The sequence below is a fragment of the Hyperolius riggenbachi genome, chromosome 4 (assembly GCF_040937935.1).
Source record: "Hyperolius riggenbachi isolate aHypRig1 chromosome 4, aHypRig1.pri, whole genome shotgun sequence".
Taxonomy (NCBI): Eukaryota; Metazoa; Chordata; class Amphibia; order Anura; family Hyperoliidae; genus Hyperolius; species Hyperolius riggenbachi.
In genome coordinates, this window is record NC_090649.1 from 419,751,390 (window position 1) to 419,777,313 (window position 25,924).

The 25,924-nt window shown below is 41.5% G+C and overlaps 1 long non-coding RNA gene across 2 annotated transcripts in view; it reads left to right on the forward strand.

The window, feature by feature from the left end:
* LOC137570907 (uncharacterized) overlaps positions 1–25,924 on the forward strand; it is a 478,469-nt gene that overhangs the window by 47,665 nt on the left and 404,880 nt on the right. Inside the window, exon 2 of one of the 2 annotated variants that reach the window (XR_011031230.1) lies at positions 14,260–16,667. The exons of the other annotated variant lie outside the window; for it this stretch is intronic. This is a non-coding gene — a long non-coding RNA (uncharacterized lncRNA). Of the gene's footprint in view, positions 1–14,259; positions 16,668–25,924 lie in introns of those variants that run through there. 2 annotated transcript variants of the gene reach the window in all.

The window sequence follows — 25,924 nt, forward strand, 5'->3', positions numbered from 1 at the left end:
AGCGGTGACACCACTCCTGAGTCTAGCACTCAGGTGCCACATTCTAGAGGCTGCTTGTCTGCACTGCCGGAATTCCCTTGATAGGCTTAACAATAAGATGTCTAAATATTCATCTAGTCTGCGCCATCAGCCTCCCCCTACCCCCCCCCCCCCCCTTGCTCCTGACCTTTTACCCCATTGCAGCCACCAAATCCTCAGCTATACGCACAGACACAAACTAGGAGCAGATGTGCCATGCAGAGCTTAAAATCATATTTTAATGACATGTAGAGCACAGGAAGCACAAATGAAACTTAACTCATTCCCCTTTGAACTCTGGCCAAGTTGCACTCGTACTAGATATCCTAAAAACACACTGCCTCTAGGTATGTTTATTGTATACTACCCCACCTCTTTAGATTGTAAGCTCACAAGTGGCTGAAGGTGAGTACTGTTGCCTGACTCTGCCTGACTCTGCCTGAGGCACATCCAGGGCACCCTAGAATAGATTTGTGGCACATGCCACTGATCTTTGGGGCTAGCAACGCCCCTGGTGTATACCAATACCATTGTCTGTATTATTATGTATGCCATGTTTGTTTCTTATTTTGTACAGTGCCATGGAATACATTTGCATTTTATAAATCAATACTAATAGTAACCAAATATTTTCTAGCATGGATGGTTTGTGTGTGATGGGGCCAACTAAAGCAGGCCATACACTATACAATTTTGTCTTCGATCGGCATTACAATTGATATTTTTTCACAATCGGCCAAAATCCAACTTTGCGGTTCAGTTTTTCAATCGTAACGTTAATTGCAAATACATAAAGGGGCACTATGGCAAAAAATGTTAAAATTTAAAATATGTGCAAACATAAACAAATAAAAAGTAAATTGTTTCCAGAGTAAAATGAGCCATACATTACTTTTCTCCTATGTTGCTGTCATTTACAATAGGTAGTAGAAATCTGACAGAAATGACAGGTTTTGGACTAGTCCATCTCTTCATAGGGGATTTTCAGCAAGGCTTTTATGCTTTATAAAGATATTCCCTAAAAAGGATTTAAACAATGATGCTGGCCAGCTTCCCTGCTCCCTACACAGTTTTTTGGCAGTTGGACAGAGCAACCGCCATTCACTAAGTGCTTTTGAAAATAAATAAATCCCTGAGAATCCCCCATGAAGAGATGAACTAGTCCAAAACCTGTCGCTTCTGTCAGATTACTACTACCTACTGTAAGTGACAGCAACATAGGAGAAAAGTAATTTATGGCTCATTTTACTCTGGAAAAAATCTACTTCTTATTTGTATATGTTTGCACATATTTTAAATTTTACCAATTTTTCGCCATAGTGCCCCTTCAATTTATGATCGACTACATGTTTTTGTCTGATCAAATGTCTAATTGAGCAAAAAATTATATAATATAAGGTTGTCTTTACAAAGTAGCTGAAAAAAAGCTGTAAAGCAATTAATGGAGAGCCTCGGTCTTCAGTTACAGGGCTGAGCTGTGGGAATGAGGGTCTCTTCCTGATGAAGCCAAGTTAAGACACCTGAGATAAAGGCCTTTCTCTGCTGCTCTGATGGAGACACAGATAGCGCACATCTCCCACCTTATCTGCTGACACATTTAATTGCCTGCTTGGTTTATTTATAATAGAAAGGAAACAATAAAATGGCTTTTAATTATCACTATTAGAAGAGCCATGGTTATTAGGATGCCTTATACACCTGTTCCTGATTGGAGAAGGTTGTCTGATAGGCTGCCTAAAATGTGAGGTTTGCTCAGTATATAGCCATCAGGACATAGACTATTATTCATCAACAAATAACTTTATTGATTCTTTTGCAGACAACAGAAGAGCACTCTATAAGGCAGACATGGCATATATTTTATTACCCACTTCAGGTTCAGAGCTTATGATGTGCACAGAGGAAAAGTACAGCAATTGCAGACAGAAACAAAAAAGAAATAAAAATATAATCTATTGATGCAGGACCAGGGGCATAACTACAGGGGTGCAGGACCTATGATTGCAGGGGGGTCCAGAGCTCTGGGGGGCCTCCAACTACTAACCTTCCCTTCCTCAGATACAGGGGACTAAGCTTCAGATCAGGTGTTTTTGTGGCTACACATGTTATGGGTGTGAAGTTCATGATGGCCACACTAGTATTATGACCCCTGCATGCGAAGCAGACGCCCCACAGCAGTAATGTTATGCTGTGCAGGGCGCGTAAGAGTAATTCAAGGCTCTGACGATGCGGCCAGTCCCCGAGTTTCACCTCTCCCCTAGCTGCGACGACTCGGAGTGGGAATAGTATTTAACGCCGCCGGGAGTTTAGCGGCATCAGGGAGAGGCGTCTTCCGGCTCGCCCTTCGCCCAACTCACCGGCGGCGTATTAATACGTACACCTGTAGCCAGTGACGACTCCCTTAGGTCTCCCCTCAGCTAATAGTGCCCCCCCCCCCCCGGGGTCCATGCAGAGTACTAGTGGCAGCAGAGCCGGGACAAGGTCCTCCAGCACCCAAGGCTGAGACACCAAAATGTGCCCCTCCATCCCTACCACTCCAGCCGTCACACACTTATTGCTATTAGACTAAGAGGCACCCCAGGGCCCCTAACCCCCCCCCTAACACATTAATTTCTAGTTATCTGGCTTGCAGTCGTCACTGCCATGTATCCCCTTTTCTTATTTCTCTTTGCTTCAAACACAATAGAGGAATGTTAGCTGAGTGAGTTGTGCGTCCCCTCCTACATTGCGCCCTGAGGCTGGAGCCTCTCTCGCTTCTGCCTCGGCCCGGCCCCGAGTGGCAGTGAAGTGGACTCACCTGTCCAGTCAGCACGCTCCCTCCGTTCTGAGTCTCTCCATGACCATCTATAAGTATATGGGCACCTTAAGTTTCTTTAAAGAGAACCTGTACTGAGTAAAAATATTTAAAATAAACACATGAGGTAACTTCAAATGAACATTGCATAGTTACCTTGCCATCAGTTCCTCTCAGAAGCTCACCATTTTCTTTCTTTCAATGCTGTTGAAAACAAAGAAAGCCCTGAGAATCCCCCTTAAAAAGATGGACTGGCCCAAAACCTGTCATCTGTCACATTTTTTAACTGCCTACTTTTTTCGCGAAAGAACTCCTTTAAAGAGTAACTGTCAGGCATAAAATCAAAAATCAATTCTTTATTTTTATCTGGTAAACAAGTAATAAGGATGCTAATCAGGCAATCCAAAAGTTAAAATCACTATTACTTTTCTTGTTGATAAATTATCATTCCCCAGTTTACATGACTCTTCTTTGGTACACAGAAAATTTGGTACACAAAAGAGAAGTTGCAGGGCATGCTGGGTTGTCGTTTTTTGCTTCTCTACTTCCCCTCAGACTTAACTAATGCAGCCTGATTGGCTGAAGCCTCTTTCCCTCCTGTTTTCCCCTCCCACACCTCTGTTCCTCTCTGATTGGCCAAAATTTCTCAGGCTGAAACAATGCACTTTCTATAGTGAAGGGCGGGCAAATCAAGCAGAGGAGACTAAGGGCAGATAGTACATCACAACTGGTTTCAAAATAGCCACAGTAAATATGGAAACTGTCTAGAATAGGATTCTCTACTTTTCCTTTATAACATTCACAGGAATCATAAGTGGACAGTGCAATACATATGTTATGTAAGTAGAGCAAGTATTTATCTACTTATATATTTGTTTTTTTCCCTGAAATAGTATGGCTGACAGCTCCTCTTTAAGAAGATGTAGGGCAGGGGCGTAACAATAGACCCTGCAAGGGATGCCTCCGCAGGGGGGCCCAGAAGCCACAGGGGGCCCTGTGGGGGAAAAGTTTGAGAGACTGACAACTAAGGGCATGGAGAGAAAATGTATTCTACTCTCGTACCATTGTTATGTTGACTGCATGTGTCAACCACACAGATAAGGAATCATACACACTTTGGAATTTGTACACCGTCCCTGCTCCCTAGGGTTCGTAAAAAAAATCTGTCTGACACTGCAGCAGTTCTGATGACTTCATGTACAACATTACAAACAAAGGAGTCACAGTTGGAAAAAAAGTTGTAGACCTTCCCTCAGAAGAGAATCCTAGATTCTTATTACACACAGGCTAGTGACCTGACCTTATGGTGTCTGATTACTGGACACAGTGGAAATGGGAAAGATTGATGTCTGACTGGCTGCCTCATTGAGAGCTTGCTGTCTCATACCGAGTCCGAGATCCCCTAATAATAGTATCAATCAGTGACATTCTGAATGCTTTGCCAAAGTTACAGTGAATACTATATCTTCTGTTCAGCATGTCATTGTTGTTTCTCCATATAGCATGTGCTCTCATGTAGTAAAATAATACGGCTGTGTGTGTATGTATGTACTGGGAACAGAGCTGCGACAAGTCCTTGTCGGCTGCAAGGGGTTGGAGGAAGCCCCGGGTAAGTAGATCTCAGGGTAGCATAGATTGCCTGACATATCCTTTAAGTCTAAGTGTTTTTCTCTGCATGGGGAAAACACATTGGTCCTTTTCCTGTGCAGAAAGCGAGGGGGGGGGGCTTTCCAAAGTTTAGAAGGGGGGCCCAGTGATGTCTAGTTACGCCCCTGATGTAGGGATTTAGGGATTCATATAACAAGTATTTTCCTATTCATATTTTACAACAAACAAAACCCATATTTTACGATTTGATTTCTTATAAAAATTATTTAAACTGTTTACCTTATAGTAAGTGAATTAGTAGAAATGCAAGAGGTCTTTAAACATTTAACAGTTAAAAATAAATGATTATATTACCTTTGCACAGGGCAGTTTTTTTTTAATCTTCCTGATGATGTAAAATCCATTTCAGCATATGGATACTTTCATCAGTTACTGTGAAATGTGCAAGAATGTTAATTTCAAAGAACGGCCTTATCAAATCCTTCCCCCAGATTATTAAAGCCCCTTTTCTTGAATAGCCCTTGTATGAAGAATACTGCTGTGGCTGCAGCTAATCTGAATGACACTTGACAATGCTACAGGACGGTGATCTTCCGGGTTCTATCTCTCTCCTCCTATGAGGGTTAAGTGATGCTCCCTCTACTCTCACCAATGACACTCTGGAGACTGTTCCATTTAAGATAAGAGGCAGCCACTCCACTTATTCCAGTGCATCAAAGTGATACAGCGGATGTCATTTACGATTCACAGGGCAGGCGCGCTGTGTGCCCGTATTCTGCTGCTGTGATAAAGCTGCGCCAATAAAATACTTCATACTATAAAATATTGCCTTACTTTTAATTGGATATGAAAGCAGAGGGTGTCTTTTTTTGTTTTAGGTAAGAATAAATCAATAGATAGATCAGCAGATGCAGCAAGTATATATACTAGGCCAGGAAAAAATACTAAAAGGAAAAAAATAGCTATATACATACATATAATGCACACATACACACACACACACACACGCACGCATGCACGCGCGCACACACACACACACACACACACACACACACACACACACACACACACACACACACACACACACACACACACACACACACACACACACACACACACACACACACTACACACACACACACACACACATATATTATTATTATTTGGTGAACCTGAGACCAGGCGCTGCAAGGTTAGATGACTAAACGCTACGCCACCATGCTGCTGTATATATATATATATATATATATATACATCGAATCGCAGCCAGGTCAACATCTGCAAGGAGTTTGTATGTTCTCCTTGTGTCTGTGTGGGTTTTCTCCAGGTACTCCAGCTTCCTCCCACATCCCAAAAACATACAGATAAGTTAATTGGCTTCCCCCTAACTTGTCCCTAGACTACGATACATACACTACACAATACATACATAGACATAGGACTATGGTAGGGATTAGATTGTGAGCTCTTCAGAGGGACAGTTAAGTGACAAGATAATATACTCTGTACAGCGCTGCGGAAGATGTCGGTGCTATATAAATACTAAATAATAATATATATATATATATATATATATATATTTGTCTCCAGTGAGGTCACAGCTGTTAAAAAGTACATAAATTATAGGGGAGGCTGTATTCTAATTCCTTTAGACTGTAAGCTCGCAAGGGCAGGGCTCTCTCGCCCTTTTGTGTCTTGGAGTTTGTTACACATTTTATTCATGTTACCTTTCTCACTGTAATTCTGTATCCTGTACTGATTCTTTATTTTATACCAACTCTACATTTTGTATATTGGTGTATGTATATTTCTTACATTGCACAACAACAAGGAATATGTTGGCGCTTTATAAACCAATTATATATATATTTATATATATATATATATATATATATATATATATATATATATATATATATATATATATTGCCCTCAGATCAATAACCTGATTGCGGTCTCAGTTGTGTCTGAAGTCTATCAGCTTCTGTAACCAATACTCATTTATTAAAAGGTTAGATATAACTCTGGGTTTCTACCTACCAAATCTGAGGTTGATTTATAAAGCAAATACAGAAATGCTGTCATTATAATGTCATTTATTTCCCCCAGTCTTACACACAGCCATAAAACTGATCCTCACCTCTGACATCATTCTGATATTTACTTATTCACAGTAGTGCCAATCTGCCCTGTCCCTTTATTTCCTGACACACTGCATGTCAGTAAATGGAGGTTCTGCGTCTAAGAAAAGCATTTGAACTACGTGAATGAAATCCATGTATGACATTTCTCTCTCGATGAACCTGTTTTACAATGACAGCAAACCTCCGTACAAGTTCATTAAGGTAATTGATACAATATGCGCTAACATTTAAATAGTAAAGCATCCAATTACGGCCGAAGCCATATGCTGCCCCCTAATAAAAAGCCAGGCTCCGGGTTATAGATGAACCTCTTTATATGGTCACCATTCCCTTCTGTAACTGATGACACAACTTGAATGTGACGTTATGCACTGCAGCAAAGGAAATGGGATTACACAATACTCTTGTCACTGTCCAGTAAACAGAGATTGCTCAGTCTTGTAAGAATACGCAAGCAGCACCTTATAATGAGGTATTATTATCACGATGTCATTAAAGTAGGAGTCCTTTTATTCAGTGTGCAGTCCCCCATCTTTCAGTGTCACATCCAGAGAGATGGAATACATCATCACTCAATCGCTCTCTATGGGATACTAATGCTACATACTCGCCACCTGACAGAGGAAGATGGATCCAGCGATGTCCCCCTGTCAAGGAGCTCTTCACGATCCATCTTACAGCCAGTGGGTACACGCAACGGGCGCAAACGGGAAGGCAAGCGATCGTTGTACTTTGCGTGAAGTCGTCGGGGATGTTAAACATCCGATCTGCCATGATGGTCGTTATTGCCGTGCATCGCTAAAATGTTATTTGCTTGATCGTGCCCCTGTACCCACGTCGTAAGATCATGGAAATGATTGCTTGCTGCTCAAAAATCGTCGGTCATCAGAAAAATTGTTTGGAAAATTGTGTAGTGAGTACGGGATTGGATTGGTTAACTGAGAGGAAAAAAAACAGATGGCGAAGGCTTAAAGTGAACCAGAGACAAAGCACCCGCATGTATTTTACCATATTTATTAATGGGAACATTAGAGAAAGCACCTACCCTGCTCTCAGTTTCATCTTTCACTGCTCAGCCTGCTTGTTAGCAGCCCTGATAAAATCCCTGACAGAACATTCAGTCTGGCTTTGCTCAGGAATCATTATAGCTGAGTCTGTCTTCTCTGATGTCTTTTCAAGCCCAATCCTGCCCCCTTCTGGCTCTGCTTTCCTGTCTTGTATACTCACAGCATCACAGAGAGCTGTGATGAGATGGGAGGAGATGCTAATGTAAGGACATATTGAAAAATGTTTTTTTAATCTATATTTGTTAGTCATAAGAGGTTTTTTAGAAACGGTGATTTCATTTTGCACACAGTCCACTAAATAATATGCTTTTCTGAAGAACTGTGTTTTACGTGGAGCTTTAGTAAAAAAAAAACGGCACACCAAAGCAGCGAAAATACCAGGCATAGTATTTATTTTGTAAATTCTATCAGGGGATATGTTTATTTTGTGGCAAAGCGTTCATCTCTGGTTTCCTTTCAAAAAGATATGCAAGAGTCTCTGTTAGGAATAGGTCTAGCTTCTTGACATTGGGATTGTACTGTATATTTCAGATACAGTTTTTTTATCTATCACGCTATTGATGATGTATTTTACATAACAAGTGTTATTTTTGTCCTATTTCCATTTGAGTTCCGTTGACTGTGTAGACAGTTATTCAAGTTAATATCCAGTTTTGTGTACTTATGCTAAATGTAGACATTCATAGGCAAGGCTAAATCTTCTGCTATTGTTTGGAGTATACTCGTTGTATCATTATTTCTCCTATGCTGTTTTCTGAAAACTCAATAAAAACAAGAAATAGAAAAAAAGATGTGCAAGTGAAATATGGGGTGACAGAGATGATAATTTACATTGTGTTCCATGTAGAAATGTATTATTATGATTCATTCAAATAGAAAGGGTCTTATTTACCAATGGAAACATTTCAAAACTGTCTGGCTCTTCTTAACTTCTAACTAACCAGGTGTAGGGTACTATAGATAGATAGATAGATAGATAGATAGATAGATAGATAGATAGATAGATAGATAGATAGATAGATAGATAGATAATAAACTGTGTGTATAAAGAGATTGCCATGAGAAAAATAAATTTGCAGAAATAGGAAAAGATAAAGGCAATAGAAATGAGACCACTAGCAATAAAAGAGTGTATTTTTATTCTTATTATTAGTAGTAGTATTATGCAGATATGCACTTGTCCACATTTGTGATGGGTGAGGCTCAGTTACAGCAGAGGCATGAGGACTGTGCCTGGCTGGCCTTCCCCTCTGCACTATGGGATGGCTTTGTGACTTGTCACTGCTCTGTGAAAAGTGATTTTCAGAGCTGTAAATATGCAAAACCAATAAGAAAACAGACATTCGCTGGTGTCCAATTATACCACCCGACTCCCAGATTACGGTGTCCTGGGCAAACAGCAACAGCAGCTGCAATATTGTACTGGTACAATAGCATGTGCTGCCTTCTAACCACGATAGGGTACATGATCAATACACTGCATTAAAGAGATCAAAGACATTAGATAGTGCAATGATAGAAAACAGATTTGCGTTCTGCTTTTTTTTACCTTATGTTCAAGGAACACATTACATATATATATATATATATATATATATATATATATATATATATATATATATATATATATAAAACGCATTCAGTATATATATATTTAGGTACGCCCCTCAGCAGTCATGCTGCAGGTATCATATGATTTGACAAACCTTAATAACTTCTGCATCTTGTTTTGTAAAGTGTTCAATTAAAAGGAAGAGGGAAAAAATGTTTTTTTATCATTGCACTAAAATCTATTTTTTTATCATTGCATGTGTGTGATTTCTTTAATGCAGTGTATTGATCATGTACCCTATCGTGGATAAAAAGGCAGCACATGGTATTGTAGCAGTACAATATTGCAGCTGCTGTTGCTGTTTGCCCAGGACACCGTAAGCTGGGAGTCGGGTGGTATAATTGGACTCCAGTGAGCCTCTGTTTTCTTTTTGGTTTTGCATATTAAGGGCTTTATAAGTCACTTTTCACAGTGCGGTGACAAGTCACAAAGCCATCCCATAGTGCAGAGGTAGAGGCCAGCCAGGCACAGTGCTCATGCCTCTGCTGTAACTGAGCCTCATCTATCAGGTGGAATAATAATAATAATAACAGCAGCAGCATCCCCAATAATAAATCTTACTTGTACAGTTGTCTGTTTTGTATTACTTTACATACTTTATTGTTATTTTTATGACCTTCTGATTTCATATTGACATTGTTATGCATATTCTATATGTCATAAACATTTAAAGATGGGCAGCACGGTGGCGTAGTGGTTAGCTCTCTCGCCTTGCAGCGCTGGGTCCCTGGTTCGAATCCCAGCCAGGGCACTATCTGCAAAGAGTTTGTATTTTATCTCCGTGTCTGCGTGGGTTTCCTCCGGGCACTCCGGTTTCCTCCCATATTCCAAAAACATATGGATAAGTTAATTGGCTCCCACTAAAATTGGCCCTAGACTACAGTACTTACACTACATAATATAAATATATGGCAATGGTAGGGATTAGATTGTGAGCTGCTTTGAGGGACATTTAGTGACAAGACAATATATATATACACTGTACAGCGCTGCATAATATGTCGGCGCTATATAAATACTAAAATAATAATAATAATAAAGAGAATCTGCACTGTCCGATTTGTACAATAAAAAAACATACCAATCGAGTCACTCTGATCTCCAGTCAGGCAGTGTTTACAAACAAAAAACATGGCTGCTAACCAGGAAGTGATGTATGTGTATACATATACACACACACACACACTATTGTGTGTGTATATATATATATATATATATATATATATATATATATATATATATATATATATATAATGTTACAGTATTATTATTGTTATTTATTTATAAAGTGCCAACATATTCCGTGGCGCTGTACAATGTAAGAAAACAAACAAGGGATATATAATGATACAAACAGTGATATACATCAAATATGAACACTGATACAAAATACAGAACTGCTGATTACAATAGCAAATTTAACATGATGACTAAAATGTATAAATGACTAACAGAGTGCAAGCAATTAAATGAATAACATTCAATGACACAAAAGGGTGAGAGCCCTGCCCTTGCGAGCTTACAATCTAAACAGTATACTACAAGCTGAAACTGAGAGCAGTCTGTGAGGAGTAAACAAAGCACACAGAGCCTGCAGGGGGCGTGCATAACTTGTATTCATTACAGCAGAGGCAGCCCATTCCTCCCTGGGTTGACAAAGCTTGACAAAGAAAAGAAGATTAGATATATTACAGAGACAGCGCAACTAGAAAAGGCTGCAGTAATCCAGACTACATTAGAACAGGTATAGGAACTTATAGAATAGAAGAAATAAGGCTGAACATTTTGTTACAGAGTCTCTTTAATACTGACTTGCTGTTAAGTAATAAGTATTATGGAGTGACACACAACAGTAGTGAGGAAGAGGACCAGTGCTCTTCAAACATTCAGTAATGAGTAAGAACAAAAAAAAATCTGCACACATTTATAAGAAGTAAACATCAGCTCTGCCATTACCGTATATTGGGCCTGATCCAATTCACTTTTTCTCCTATGTTTTCTCCTAGGAGATAGTTTTCAATCTTCTTTTAAAATAACTTTTGTACTTTGCAATTGAAAAGCTAACAAAAAGTTGGTGAACAACTGTAGCCAAAATGATACAGTGTATTTTCTTGCGTTAAAGGCAAATATCATCTAGGAGAAAATTTAAAGCAAGCCTGAAGCTAGAATGAAAATAAAAAAAAATACTCATCTAAGAAGTGGGAAGGCTCTGGGTCCTATAGAGCCTTCCCGGTCTCCATGTTCCCCCGCAGGCTTCACAGTTGAAATCTCCCGCTGCGGTCGACTTCGTCAGACTTCTGAAGCACTCGAGCTTCCAAAGACAGGCGGCTCTGTACCGCACTTGCACGAGTGCGCCAGTGAGGGCGCTTGCGCATGCGCAGTTCGAACCGGCCCGTCTTTAGAAACCCGAGTGCTTTCCAAAGACTGCCAAAGACAGCCCAAACCAGAAGAGAGCAGTCCATGACTAATTGGTGGTGGACTGCTAACGGGGGGGGGGGGCTGCGGGGGAACGCAGAGACTGGCAGGAGAACGTAAAGGCTCTATAGGACCCAGAGCCTTCCCTCTCCTTAGGTGAGTATCTGTTTTTTATTTTCAGTCTCTCTTCAGACACCCTTTAAAGAGACTCTGAAGCGAGAATAAATCTCGCTTCAGAGCTTATATATAGCAGGGGCATGTGTGCCCCTGCTAAAACGCCGCTATCCCGCGGCTGAACGGGGGTCCCTTGCACCCCAAATCCCGCTTTGTAAAATCTACGACCATTTGGTCGTAGATTTTGCTGCTGCTGGAGGCAGGGCTAACGGTTGCAGCCCTGCCTAACAGCGCGTCTATCAGCGGCGCATCGCCGCCTCTCCCCCGCCCCTCTCAGTGAAGGAAGACTGAGAGGGGCGGGCGAGAGGCGGAAATACGTGCTGACAGACGCGCTGAGAGGCAGGGCTGCGGCCATTAGCCCTGCCTCACCAGGAAGCGCTGCCCGGGCACCACGGAGGGGATTTGGGAGGTAAGGGACCCCCATTCAGCCACGGGATAGCGGCATTTTAGCAGGGGCACACATGCCCCTGCTGAATATAAGAGCTGAAGCGAGTTTTATTCTCGCTTCAGATTCTCTTTAAGAGAAAAAGTGAATTAGATCGGACTCATTTGCCCATATGCAATTCACGTTTTCTCCTATGTGATATTTTTACAACTTTTCAATAAAATCCCTTTTATACCACCAGCAAGCAAGAAAGTGCTCAAAATAATTTTAAGAGTACTTTTCCCCCTTACTTTTGGCACTTTTTCAATTCCAAAGTGCTGAAAATTATTTTAAATACAAGATGAAATGTTTATAATAACTTTTTAGCACTTTGCCATTGAAAAAGTACCAAAAAGTAGGTGTAGTAATTTCTTGCTTGCTGGTGGTTTAAGGTGAACCTAAGATGGGCAGTGGAGAAAAAAATATTCATACTTGGGGCTTCCTCCAGCCCCCTCCACGCTGATTGCTCCCTTGCCGTCCTCTTCCGCCTCCTGGAGGCCAATTCGGACAATCCAGGAGACTGAGAAGGATGGCGAGGGAGCTGGAGGAAGGGGCTGGAGGAAGCCCTAGGTACGTATATTTTTTTCTTCACTGCCTATCTCAGGTTTACTTTAAAGGACATTTTATTGATAAGGTGTAAAAATATCACCTACAAGAAAACTTGGAAAAGAAAAAAAACAAGCAGAAAAGGTGAATTGAAGAAAGACCTGAATGTCTAAAGGTCCATTTACACCTCCTCAGTAGATCATTTTTCTTATTGGCTACTTTGGTGTGTCACCATTCATGTTACTATTTTGGACTATAAGGCCCCATTCTCACTTGAGCGGGAATCGCACGATTCCCGCTCAGCGCAAAATGCTAGCAGTTTTTAAAAACCGCTAGCCCATGGAAGCCTATGGCAGTTGTTCTCACTGCCACGTTTGCGGTTAGCGTTAACCGCAAACGCGTGACATGCAGCATTTTGCCGGTGATTAGAGATCATGATTAGCATGCATAGCACCGCTAATCGCGATCGCTCCCAAAATGCTGCAGGGTCCAGTGATTTTTCCACGTTAATCGCAGAAAAATCACTCCCACAAAACGTTCTGCGGTTTTAGGTGTGAATGGGGCCTAAGACTCACTTTTTCTCCTCCAAAAGTTAGGGAAAAAAGTCACTGCGTCTTATAATCCAAATGCAGAGAGTTCCTGATTTGTGAACACCTGCCAATACGAGCCTCCAACCGGCCGCAATGTTGGGTTGTACTGTGTACTATGCTCATGCAGAGGGGGACACTGGGGGACAAATGGAGGACACGGGGACACAAAGGAGCATAGAGAAGGACAAAAGGGGAGCACAAAGGGGCATAGAGACCACCGTCTAATAACACTGTACAGCGCTGCGATCTAAGGCAGCGTTGTATTGGGGACAGCCGTGTGACACGGCTGTCCCCTCTGGAGGCAGGGAAGCGATCCGCTGTCATAGGCTGAAGCCTATGACAGCCAATCGCGCTGATTGGCTGGCGGGGGGAGGAAGGGCGTTTTTTTTTTTTTTTTTTAAAAAAGCAAAATTTATTAATAAAAGAAGGAAACAAATAAACATCCTGGGAGTGATCAAAGCCCACCAACAGAAAGCTCTGTTGGTGGGCAGAAAAGGGGGGGGGATCACTTGTGTGCTGAGTTGTACGGCCCTGCAGTGAGCCCTTAAAGCTGCAGTGGCCTATTCTGTAAAAAAATGGCCTGGTCAGTCACTAGGTGGGTTTAAGACCGCGGTCCTCAAGAGGTTAAAAGGAAATAAATATGGCAGCCTCTATACCCCACTTGTTTTCAGTTCCCTTTGAGGAGTGCTAGAGTACAAATCAGATGCTTGCTTTCTGAATAATGATAGCAATAACAACAATATGTTAATACTCAAAGGAAAGTGACAATATGTTGATAATCAAATTCAAGCAACTTGTAATATCTGTCCTGTTAATTATAATCCGTATCTTTGTTCACCTTCTCATCTGAGTGTTTTTTTCTTTCAGTTACCTGATATAGGTATTCTGAAGAGAGAGACTGAGGGAAGAACGTGTATTACGTCTGCAGAGATGTGACACTGGAAGATGTGGGAACTGCACACAGGATGAAGGGACTCCCAATAAAATGACACTGTTATCATAATACATCATTATAAGGTCTGTGTCTGGTCAGTGGCCACTGTGACAAATAATTCCATCTCTATTGCCACAGTACACAAAGCCACGGTGGAAACTGCGCCAGAAGACGCAGAATAATGACCATATAAGGAGGCCCTTCTGTAATAGGAAGCCTGGCCTTTATTAGGCTGTAACATATGGCTCTAGCTGTAAATGAAGTTTTTCTATTTGAATGTGAAAAAGGAACTTTACTGAAAATAACGTAATGAATTACATTTTTTTTTACAACATTAATTTATGCATTATTTAGTCAGCGTTTGCCTATTGTAAAAACTTTCCTCTCCCCGATTTACATTCTGAAACTTGTTACAGGTGGTGACAGCTTTACTGCTGGCGAAGTGCATTACCGTGTAATGTTGGTATACTGTGTTCTGAAGCCAGCAGAAATAACACCTGGTCACCCAGAATGCTCTAGAAGAAGAATTCCACATAGCTAAACAGTTCAGGCTGTGACATCACTGGAAAGGCGGAGTTACATACCAATATACAGCAATACACAAATATAGGAAGTGTTTCTGATACTGAAACCAGGATGATTAACGTAAAAGGGGGTATCCTGAAAAATTAACTACATTCTGCTATATGTAACATTTAAGGAACAACTGTAACCACCGAAATTAGATACTAACTTTAGCTACACTGAGTGCTGGTGGGATGAGGGAAAGCAGAGAGGAACAAGGATCCAGAAGCTTTCTTCTTCTTAGATATTTTCATTGGTTACAGTTGTCGTTTAAAGGACCACTCCAGTGAAAAAAGTAAGCAGTTAAAATCTGAATAGAACCAACAGGTTTTGGACTAGTCCATCTCCTCATGGGTGATTCTCAGGGTTTTCTTTGTTTTCAAAAACATTTCTTGCATGGCAGTTTTACTGCCAAAATAATATGATACCAGCCAGACTCCATACTCACTATTTTGGCAGTTAGACTTACCAACTGCTGTTCAGGAAATGCTTTAGAAAGCAAAGAAAAACATGAGAATCCCCCCATAAGGAGATGAACTAGTCCAAAACCTGTCAGTCCTGTCAGATTTTTTTTGCTGGGGTGGTCCTTTAACCTCCTTAGCGGTAACCACGTGCTGTACACGGGGTAAGCCGCTGTGGAGGATTTCTCAGGCCCCGCTGATTTTTTTTTATACACACAGCTAGCACTTTGCTAGCTGCGTGTTACTTACGATTGCCGCACTCCGCGCCGATTCGCCGCTACCTGCCGCGTTAGAGGGTGCCCCCCCGAGACCCCATGTGCTGCCTGGCCAATCAGTGCCAGGCAGCGCTGAGGGGTGGATCGGGACTTCCTTTGTCAAAACATCGTCATCGCGCCCGTCACCATGGCGACGGGGGAAGCCCTCATGGAAATCCCGTTTAGAACGGGATTTCCTGATGTGCCTGATCGCCGGAGGGGATCGGAGAGGGTAGGGGGATGCCGCTGCTCTGCGGCTATCATGTAGCTAGCGATAAGCTAGCTACCTGATTAAAAAAAAATTTTGTAAATAGTGCTGCGCTGCCTCCCTGGCGGATTTAATTGACTGCGAGGAAGGTTAAAGAGGAACTTCAGTGAAAATAACATAATGACAAAAGTGCTTAATTTGTGCAATAATTATGTATAAATGATTTAGTCAGTGTTTGCCCTTTGTAAAATATTTCCTCTCCCTGATTTACATTTTGACATTAATCAAATGGTGACATTTTTACTGCTGCCAGGTGATGTCAGTGGAAGGAGATGCTGCTTGCTATTTTGGCAGTTGAAAACAGCTGTTATTTCCCAATATGCAATAAGGCTCCCACAGTGTGATGTCAGTACCTCAGTGCTGTGAGCTGCTGACATCACACTGTGGGAGGGGTTTCAGCACAATATCAGCCATACAGAGTCCCCTGATGATCTATTTGAGAAAAGGAATAGATTTCTCATGGGAAAGGGGGTATCAGCTACTGATTGGAATGAAGTTCAATTCTTGGTTACGGTCTCTCTTTCTCTCTTGCTTCACTAGACTTTAGTAGATGGTTTGCTTTTATTTTTATTTTTTTTCATAGAATTCACATGTAGCTGGTTTAGTTTTCCTGTGAAACTCAGAACATCCATTTTACTGACATGTAGTGTGACAGGAAATAAAGTGACAGAGGGCAGATCACACTGTGTGGACTACTAGAAATACATAAATATCAGAGAATGATGTCCTGTCAGATGTAAGGATCTGCTTTATGGCCGTGTGTAAGACTGGGAGAAATAAATCACTTTATAATAGCAGTAGTTCTCTGTTTGCTTTTCAGATCAACCTCAGAGTTGGTTGGTAGAAACTCAGATTTCTATCTAACCTTTTCCACACACAGATTATTTCTTCACTATTAATCATAAATTAATAAATGAGTATTGGTTACAGAAGCTCTTTCTGAAGCTGATAGACTGCAAATACAACTGAAACCGCAATCAGGTTTACAACAGTTTACTGATCTGAGTGCTGAGGAATACCAGACCAGCAACCATATACAGTGTGTGTGTATATACTGTATATATATATATATATATATATATATATATATATATATATATATATATATATATATAAAATGATAATATATACACACACATATACTGTATACAGGGTCTCCAATAGCTTCTAACATGATTACGACCCCAAACGCACCTCCAAGACAACCACTGCCGTGCTAAAGAAATTAAGGGTAAAGGTGCTGTGTTGGCCAAGCATTATTATTATTATTTAGTATTTATATAGCGCTGACATCTTCTGCAGCGATGTACAAAGTATATTGTCTTGTCAGTAATCATCCCTCAAAGCGGCTCACAATCTAAACCTTACCATAGTCATACGCCCATCGTAGTATAGGGCCAGTTTACGGGGAAGCCAATTAATTTATCTGTATATTTTGGAGATGTTGGAGGAAACCGGAGTGCCAGGAAGAAAGCCAAGCAAACATGGGGAGAGCATACAATCTCTGTGCAGATAGTGCTCTGGCTGTGTTTTGAACCGGGGACCCAGAGCTACAATGCACTACCTGACTACACCAACTCAGCATGTCTCCAGACTCTAATGAGCATCTCTGTGGCATCCCCAAATAGAAGGTAGAGAAGGGCAGAGTGTCTAACATCCACCAGCTTCATCATGGAAGAGTGGGTGAGTATTCCAGTGGCAACCTGTGAAGCTCTAGTGACCTCCCTGCCCACGAGAGTTAAGGCAATGCTGGAAAATAATGGTGGGCACACAAAATAATGACATTTAAGTAATATTGTGACATTCTTCACTTAGGGGTGTACTCACTTTTCTTGCCAGTGGTTTACACATTAATGGCTGCGTGTTGAGTTATTTTTATGGTGTTTTTGATAAAGCTGTACACTGACTATTTTACAATACATCAAAGCCTCATAGATATTATTCTTGACATTGATCTCATTATGGTGGAATATTATGGGCACACAGAACACTAGCTGAGCAAAATTATGAATGACAATGTATCACTTTCATGCACTGGAATAAGGGGAGTGGCTGACTCTCATCTTAAATGAGATGGTCTCCAGAGTGTCATTGGTTGGTGAGAGTGGTGGAAAATGTGCCCCCCTGTACCCCGTGCAGCATACTTTACCTGTCAGTGTCCGCCACTGGCGATGCGCTGTGTGAAATCACACACGTGCCCATGTATATGCCCATAACCACATGGCACACATGTATGTGGACGGAGGATGGAGCCAGTGGCAGAGACCACCAGGTAAAGTATGCATGCACAGGGCAACCGGGGGGCACATTTTACACTGGGGGGGACAGCGTCTGAGATTTCGTCACGTTCATCGCTCATACCGATATCGCACATCGTTACCGCCATGCACCTGATTGAGCATGTCGGCCCTACATCTTGCAGCAGGTCCGATTGATACATGCGACTGAAATTGGTCGCATCGTTGATCTGTCATGCTCTTGGTGGCACTGATTTTCAGGGTTGCTCAGATAGCCCTTTTCAAAATCCGAATTGATCCGAATCCGGGTACCCAGATATCCGGATCCGATTCGGATATCCGAATCCAAACTTTTTGGTATCCGAGTAAACTCTGATATCCGAACCCAATATCCTGGATATCCGGCCGGATTCGGATATCCGGATAGAAAACCGGAAGTGACCTGGAAATGGCTTAAAATGCTTCCAAAAGTCTCTTCAAATGGCAAAACCCCCTTTCGAATTTCACTCTCTCTCTCTCTCTCTCTCTCTCTCTCTCTCATGAACTTATAATCTAAAACATAATTCTGTGGCAGGTCCCGATTAAGAACTTTGCTAACTATAAAGGGGGCAAGCCACACAGCCTGTGAAATATTTAAAGTTAGCAAAGTTCCTTCTGCACCATTTTCAAATCTCTTGACACATTCAAATGGTTAAAGGGAAGGTTCAAGCAAAATAAAAAAATTAGTTTCACTTACCTGGGGCTTCTACTAGCCCCATGCAGCCATCCTGTGCCCTCGTAGTCACTCACTGCTGCTCCAGTCCCCCGCTGACAGCTTGCCGAACCTCGGAGGTTGGCGGTCCGCATTGTGTACATTTTTACGCATTCCCGCTAGTGCAGGAACATTAACACATACATTTTTACGCGTTAAACCAGTAATGCGTAAAAATGTATGTGTTAATGTTCCTGCACTAGCAGGAATGCGTAAAAATGTACGCAATGCGGACCGCCGACCTCCGAGGTCGGCAAGCTGCCAGCGGGGGACTGGAGCAGCAGTGAGTGACTACGAGGGCACAGGATAGCTGCATGGGGCTGGTAGAAGCCCCAGGTAAGTGAAACTCATTTTTTTATTTTGCTTGAACCTTCCCTTTAAATATTCCTTCCTTTTTTCCAGTAATCTCAAGATATCTGTTTGCTAATTCATTATTGATATTTTTATTAATAGCATACACAGTGCCATTTTTGTTTGCACTGCTACCGCACATATAAAGAAATACTGATTGAAATATTTACAAAAATACTGTCATAGTTCATACACAATATACGTTCATGCCTAATATGCACTGTTGTGGCAGAACCTGTTCGGCAATAAGTAGAAACGATGGTGGGGCTTTCTCGTATGAATTTATAATCTAAAAGATAATTCTGTGGCAGGTCCCGATTAGGGCCAAAGCAAAAGATATTTGAAAGGATTCTTTTTTTTTTTAAACTTAATACACAACTCCTGGCACTGATAGAAATACCATTTGTTAATTTAGAAAATATGCTTCCTTTTTGGCAAAAGTAAAACTGAAATAACTGCATTACGGGCTTGGGTCAGCATCGTCAGATTGTTGAACTTTAAGAGGATAGGTGAAGAAAAGTCTACCCTAAGGTGCGTGCACACCTGTGATCTGTGTTGCCTGTCAGGGATCAGGACCCAATCCCCTTGGGCGACATCGCTGGGGCAGCCTGTACAGACATGTGTCAGCTATGAAGATACCAACATGTGCTTTAGCTATGTGGGGGAAGGGGGGGCGGTGGGATGAAGGAGTGGAGCATGCTTGACATCATGCGGCAAGCAGGGGAGCGGTGTCCTCAAAGAAGTTGGTCATCCGTCAAGTGAGTTGGTCCCCAGGCAGATCTCTTGTGGGTTGGGGATCGGGGGTCTGGGCTGCCGTACACACACCTGATTATCAGCTGAGATGCTTGTTATCGGCCACTTCAGCTGACTTTAATTACACATGTGTACGAAACCTTAGACAGACTGGGCTTCAGGGGTATATTAAAAGAATAAAAATAATCACTTTATTAACATATACATATAAAATTTTGCACAAATAACATTTGGTTACTTAAAGAACAACAACCATAACATACATTAGTGGTTGTTGTTAATCACAGTACAAATAGAATCAAATACAAATGGATATACAGTATAACAATTGAATGATATTAGACACATGAAACTGGACATCTACTTTTAGGAGATCGGTTCCATAACAAGTCTCTACTCCAGTCTATGGGATGTATATTATTTAAATCTTATGCCTATTCCACAACCTTGCAATTTCCCGTCAGATAGACCATCGAACAGATAATTTCCGATCTGATTTCTGATCATTTTTGTGGTCGATTTTGTATAGAAGTGATTGGAAAATCCATCAGAAAAACAATCGGAAATCAGATCGGACCTGATGGAAATAATCAATTTGAAACGTCTATCTGACGGGTAATTGCACGGTTTGTACCAGGCATTATACATGAATATGAAAGTCGAGCATCAGTGGACTCGATGCGCAGTTAGGGATAAGGCGCGAACACACGCCGTATCTTTACAAACAACGGGTCCGTCGGACCCTCCCGCGGGTCGGACTTTCTGCTGACAGTTGCACGTGTGTACAAAGCTGTCGGCAGACTGTTTTTGACTGATCCCCTCGGCGGAAGGGTCTGACGGACCCGTCGTTTGTAAAAATACGGCGTGTGTACGCGCCTTTAGCCATCAAGACAGCGATAACAATAGGGTGGGGTGTTGGTAAGTGGCCCATGTCAAAATGTATGGGCAGTTTCACAAAGCCCTTCTGCTCATCCTCTTGAATTGGGTAAATAACATATATGAGGGAAAAACACATTCCAAACACCTTTGTATGTGTCAGAAATCCCTGTAATGCAACACCAACAGAGGTAAAATGTGATGATCCTAATGTGGTAATTACGATTTTGATAAATTTCATGTTATTTATTTTCATAATTACAATCGTAGTGGAAAAATCACAATTATGAAAATATTAAAGCTGATCCGAGATGAAAAACTAACTATAACAAGTAACTTGCCTATATATCTTATCTAAAGTTTAGATAGTTTACACAGCAAATCTAGCTGCAAACAGCTTCAACAGTTTATGATTATTTATTCCTGTGATACAATGAGGGCAGCCATGTTCTGTTTGTCACATTACACAAGCTGATAGCATCTCCAGCCCTCAGTCTCCTCCTCCCTCCTCACCTCTGCCTCTGAAATCTATGGCTAGTAACCTCCTCCTCCTTTTGCCCAGACTGAGCTCCCATAAGCCCTTGCTACATGCATCTAAGAATACCAAGGCACTGGAAAGCTGTGGGCGAGGCTTGTTTAGTTTATAGGGAATTAGAGTATTAAAACAAAAACAAAAAAGTATTTTGCTTGAGGAATGCCCTATAAACTATATGAAAGGAACACAATTATGCAATGAGTAAAAGTTTATCTCGGATCGACTTTAAGTGACATGTTGTGTAATTACGAACATACATGATTTTTCGCAATTACGATTGTTTTAAGGGTGACATTTTTTTAATTATGAAAATTTTGTAATTACTAGTGCTTTTCTGGATGAATTTTCGTGTAAAACACTTGTGTAGGATTTCATGTTACTCGTAAATTGCATACTTTTTTCGTTTTATAAGAAATAACGACTTTTTCTGCTGAATGGAGCTGCTGACTTTGAGAAAAAGTCGCCCTGTGTAATACAAGTAACTATGGAAAGATGGATATCATTTTAAAGCTCTCTTTCTCCTCTTTCTGACGACCCCTAAATCGTCGCCCTACGCCTTTTAGTTTTCTCTATTTTCGCGCTCGCAATCGCGACCACGGCAATTTAAATCGCGAAAATAGCAAAAACTAAAAGGCGTAGGGTGGCAGTTTATATTTATATATCATTGGAAAGAGGAGAAAGAGAGCTTTAAAATGATATGCATCTTTCCATAGTTTATGCACTGCTCGGAGTCCCTTTAAAGCCTGTCAGATCTCGCTGTATTTATGGTCTCAAAATCTCCATGATGAAATTGATGAAATGAAAAATAAATGAGTATAACAGACATTTGTCCCTCAGTGTTTCCATCATCTACTCCAATCATCTACTCATGAATTGAGAGTTTTTCAGACTTTCTTTCTTTTTTTTATTTATGCCCGCTTCTTTCCACTGTTGCATAAAACAAATATGGTATACTGTATTTGTCAATAAGTGACCATGATGAGATTTTGGCCTGCCATGATTCCAACTGCTCGACCTCAGTGGAGCTCAGAAAATGTCGATGTTGAATTGTAGTATTCTTTCCTTTCTCTTCCTTCCAACTGACTGTTATTTTTTTCTGTTTTCTGTAAGCTCAAAGGACATATCTCAGACACAGAAGTTAAGAAACAGAGACAACACACAGAGGTGAAGCTAGCAGCGCATTGCTTTGACCTGGTATTTTCTAAAGATGCAAAGAGGGCAACTAGTATCAGATATAAGGAAACGGGACACTCGAACAGCAACTTAAAGATTCCCATAAATAATGGAAAAAATATCTAATAATACTAAGCTACAGGGCTTCCTCTTTGACACATCTAAAGCAATGCTGACCTTTTTCTGTGGTTCAAGAGCTAAACCAAAACTCCAAGAAGATATTTGGACCCAAGAAGAAGTGCTGATAGGAGTTTAGCTCTTTTTGGCTACTTCAACCGTTATGCCTTTTGTGCTCTATGGAAGAAATTTCCATCAAAAGTTAGCTTAAAGCGATCCTTAAGTCACCTGAAAAAAAGGGTTTCACTTACCTGGGACTTCTAACAGCCCCCTGCAGCCATCCTGCGCCAGCGCAGACACTCACTGATGCTCCGTTCCCCAGCCGCGGGTTAGTTTCGTTTTCGCAGACTCAGAGTCGGCAGGCTACTGCGCCTGTGCAGCCCTGGCAACGTGTATCCTTGCTCGCGTTGCCTTCCGCAATAACGTCCTGTGCATGGTCTTTTGGAACTACTTGGGGACATGAGTACTTCCAAAGCCTTCAGGAGAACTCCTGAAGCCATGTTCAACCAGTTGGTCAAGTAACGGGTGGACCAATGGCACAGAGAAAGCATCGGGAAAGCTCCATGGGCCTTGCCTCTCCATAGGTGAGTATCTATTTTTTTCCTCTTTTCAATTTTACTTTAATGCAATTTGTATGCTGTGTTAATGCAATTTGTATGCTGTTTTAAAATAAAGTATTTGTACTGTTTTTAGCTCTGCATGGCTGTGCACTCCCTTTGTCCTTTTCTTTATACATCTGCAGATGTGCACACTCACCAGTTTTTTGCATATATGTGCTGCACTTTCACATATTTTGTATTTTTTTTCATAAATGTAATACTTTTTTTTAAATAAATAGAACTTTATTTATAGATTAACAAAAAAATAGTGAAAAAGTCAATTAGACAAAAGAAAAAGATACGGTATATCCTGTAAATTGAAAGGTCAAAAGACTGAAATATAGGTAGTCCCCGGTTAACGAACAAGATAGGGACTGTAGGTTCGTTCTTAACCTGAATCTGTTCTTAAGTCGGAACAATGTGCTATCTCTGTCCCCTGTACCTCCTATGTGCCCCCCGTTCCTCCAGTGCCCCCCCCTCTGTGTCACATCTGCCCTCTGTACCAGCTTATACAAGTTTAAAAGCCATTTTTTCTTAGAATTTTTTAAAATCGATTTTCTCAGAAACTACAAGTCCAATTTGAAAACTTTTTTTTCGGCTTGTTCCCATGGAAACACTGAATCCATACTGTTCGGGTCGTTCGTAAGTCGGGCGTTCGTAAGTCGGGGACTACCTGTATATATTTGTGAAAATGGTTGAATACATCACAGGAAAAATTGATTTATGTCATGAAAGAATAATCCAAAAATGAAAAAGACCAAGTCCTCTACTCTCCTGCCTATATGCCGAGCAGTTGCAGCGGAGCACACATACCAATTCCAACTTCTCTTGATTATCCAATTGTTTTTCCCAGACTTCCAGAAAACTTGTCTAAACTTTGGGTGTCATTATAGGATTAGACCTTTTTGTGACGGGAGTGCTACAGCTAAAAAATGCAATGTTAAAAAGCCAACGCCTTCCACTGATCATAAATGTTATAAGGCATCATGCCCAACTGTACAAGCAGAAAGGAGAACTGTGTATTTACTTAGTCTGACGAGGACTTAGAGCTCCTCCTTGCACTCACATAAACAGTGATGTGTCTCCAGCGAGTGGCTGCAGCGGAGTCCCATGAACATTCATTCTTAAAGTATATGTTTCATCAGAACAAACGTTTTAAAGAAAATACTAAATAGGCAGATGTCTAGTTTAGGGCTTTTCAACCTGTGGTACGTGTACCATTGGTAGAACTTTATTGTTGGCCAGGTGGTACACATACACACCAGGTTTGCCTGCCACTTTTTTGCTTACCTGCCCTTGTCCTGTCCTGCCTGCACAAAGTTTGGCTCCTCCTCCCTCGCTCCGTGCTGTGCTGCTCTGCGGCATACAGACCTCAGATCAGCGGAGAAGAGACAGGCAGGCAATGGCGCAGATACGGAAAGTGACATCACTGCTCATTTACTGCATTTGAAGTATACAGTACATGCCGTCACCGGGCACCAATTTCCTGGCTGTCTTCACTGTGGCTGGCTTACTGATGATCTGAGGTATGAACTATTCCACAGGGCAGCACAGCAATGAGGGAGTGAGGGGGAGCTGAACTTTGTGGTGATTCACTGCCCAGCTCTCTGGTGGTGGGGCCAGGCTACCTATAATTAAGCGGAGGGGGGATGGGGAAGAACTTGCAAGGCTACCTATATTGGCAATCTATCTACCAATAATGGCAATCTCTAGGCTAGCAATCTAATTGTGGTCTTTTTCCCCACCAATGCCTCCTACTTTTCCCCTCCCATATGCCCTGTTTTCTTAAAGTGTACCTGTAAGAAAAAATGTGCCCCTGGGGAGTACTTACCTTGGGGAGAAGGAGGTTTTTTGATCCTAAAGAGGCTTCCCCCTTCCTCCTCATTAGAGGGGATCCAGCACTGGGAGCCCCAAAGTTCTCCTTGTCGTTGTGTGTTAGTTGCTCCCCGTTCAGGCTCCAGCAGAAACAGCCAAGCCCAATCGCGTCCAATCTACTGTGTGGGCCTACCGATGGTACTTGGAAATTTTCAGGCGATAAAAGTGGTACAATTAGGGAAAAGGTTAAAAAGCCCTGCCTAGCTAACCGTTGCTGAAACCTTTGCCCAGAAGTAAGAATCTTCCCCGAATATACAGACACTTGATTGATAATTTCCGACATGTCCGATCACCCGTCGGATCGATTCCGCGCTCGATACCGCAGGCGGGACAATGGAAAAAGTTAAGGAAAATGAGCAGAAGATAAGAGAATCGCCTGCGGGGATGAGGGGGAATCGATCTGGTGGCATAATCGAGCGGTACCATGTATTCCCGGCATAAAAACTTTTCTGCAAACACTGAACTGATAAGAAGGCACTTTTTTTGCGGCCTGAAATAAATTCAGACAGAAAAGGAATACCTGGGATATTACCAAGCTCAGGGATGACATCACAAGCAACATAGCACCCAAAAATGCAGCTGATATCTGCCATGGGAAAATTAAGCAATGATGGAAACATACTGTGATAAGCAAGTCTGTGTCATTTGTCACATTTTCTGAAGTGTTACATTTTTTTTGTTTACTTTGTCCCCTCATTTATCTTTACGCACCTTGTCTCAATGGCATGTAACGCTGGGTACACACGATGCAATTTCCCGGCAACATGTGGGAATCGAGCGACTA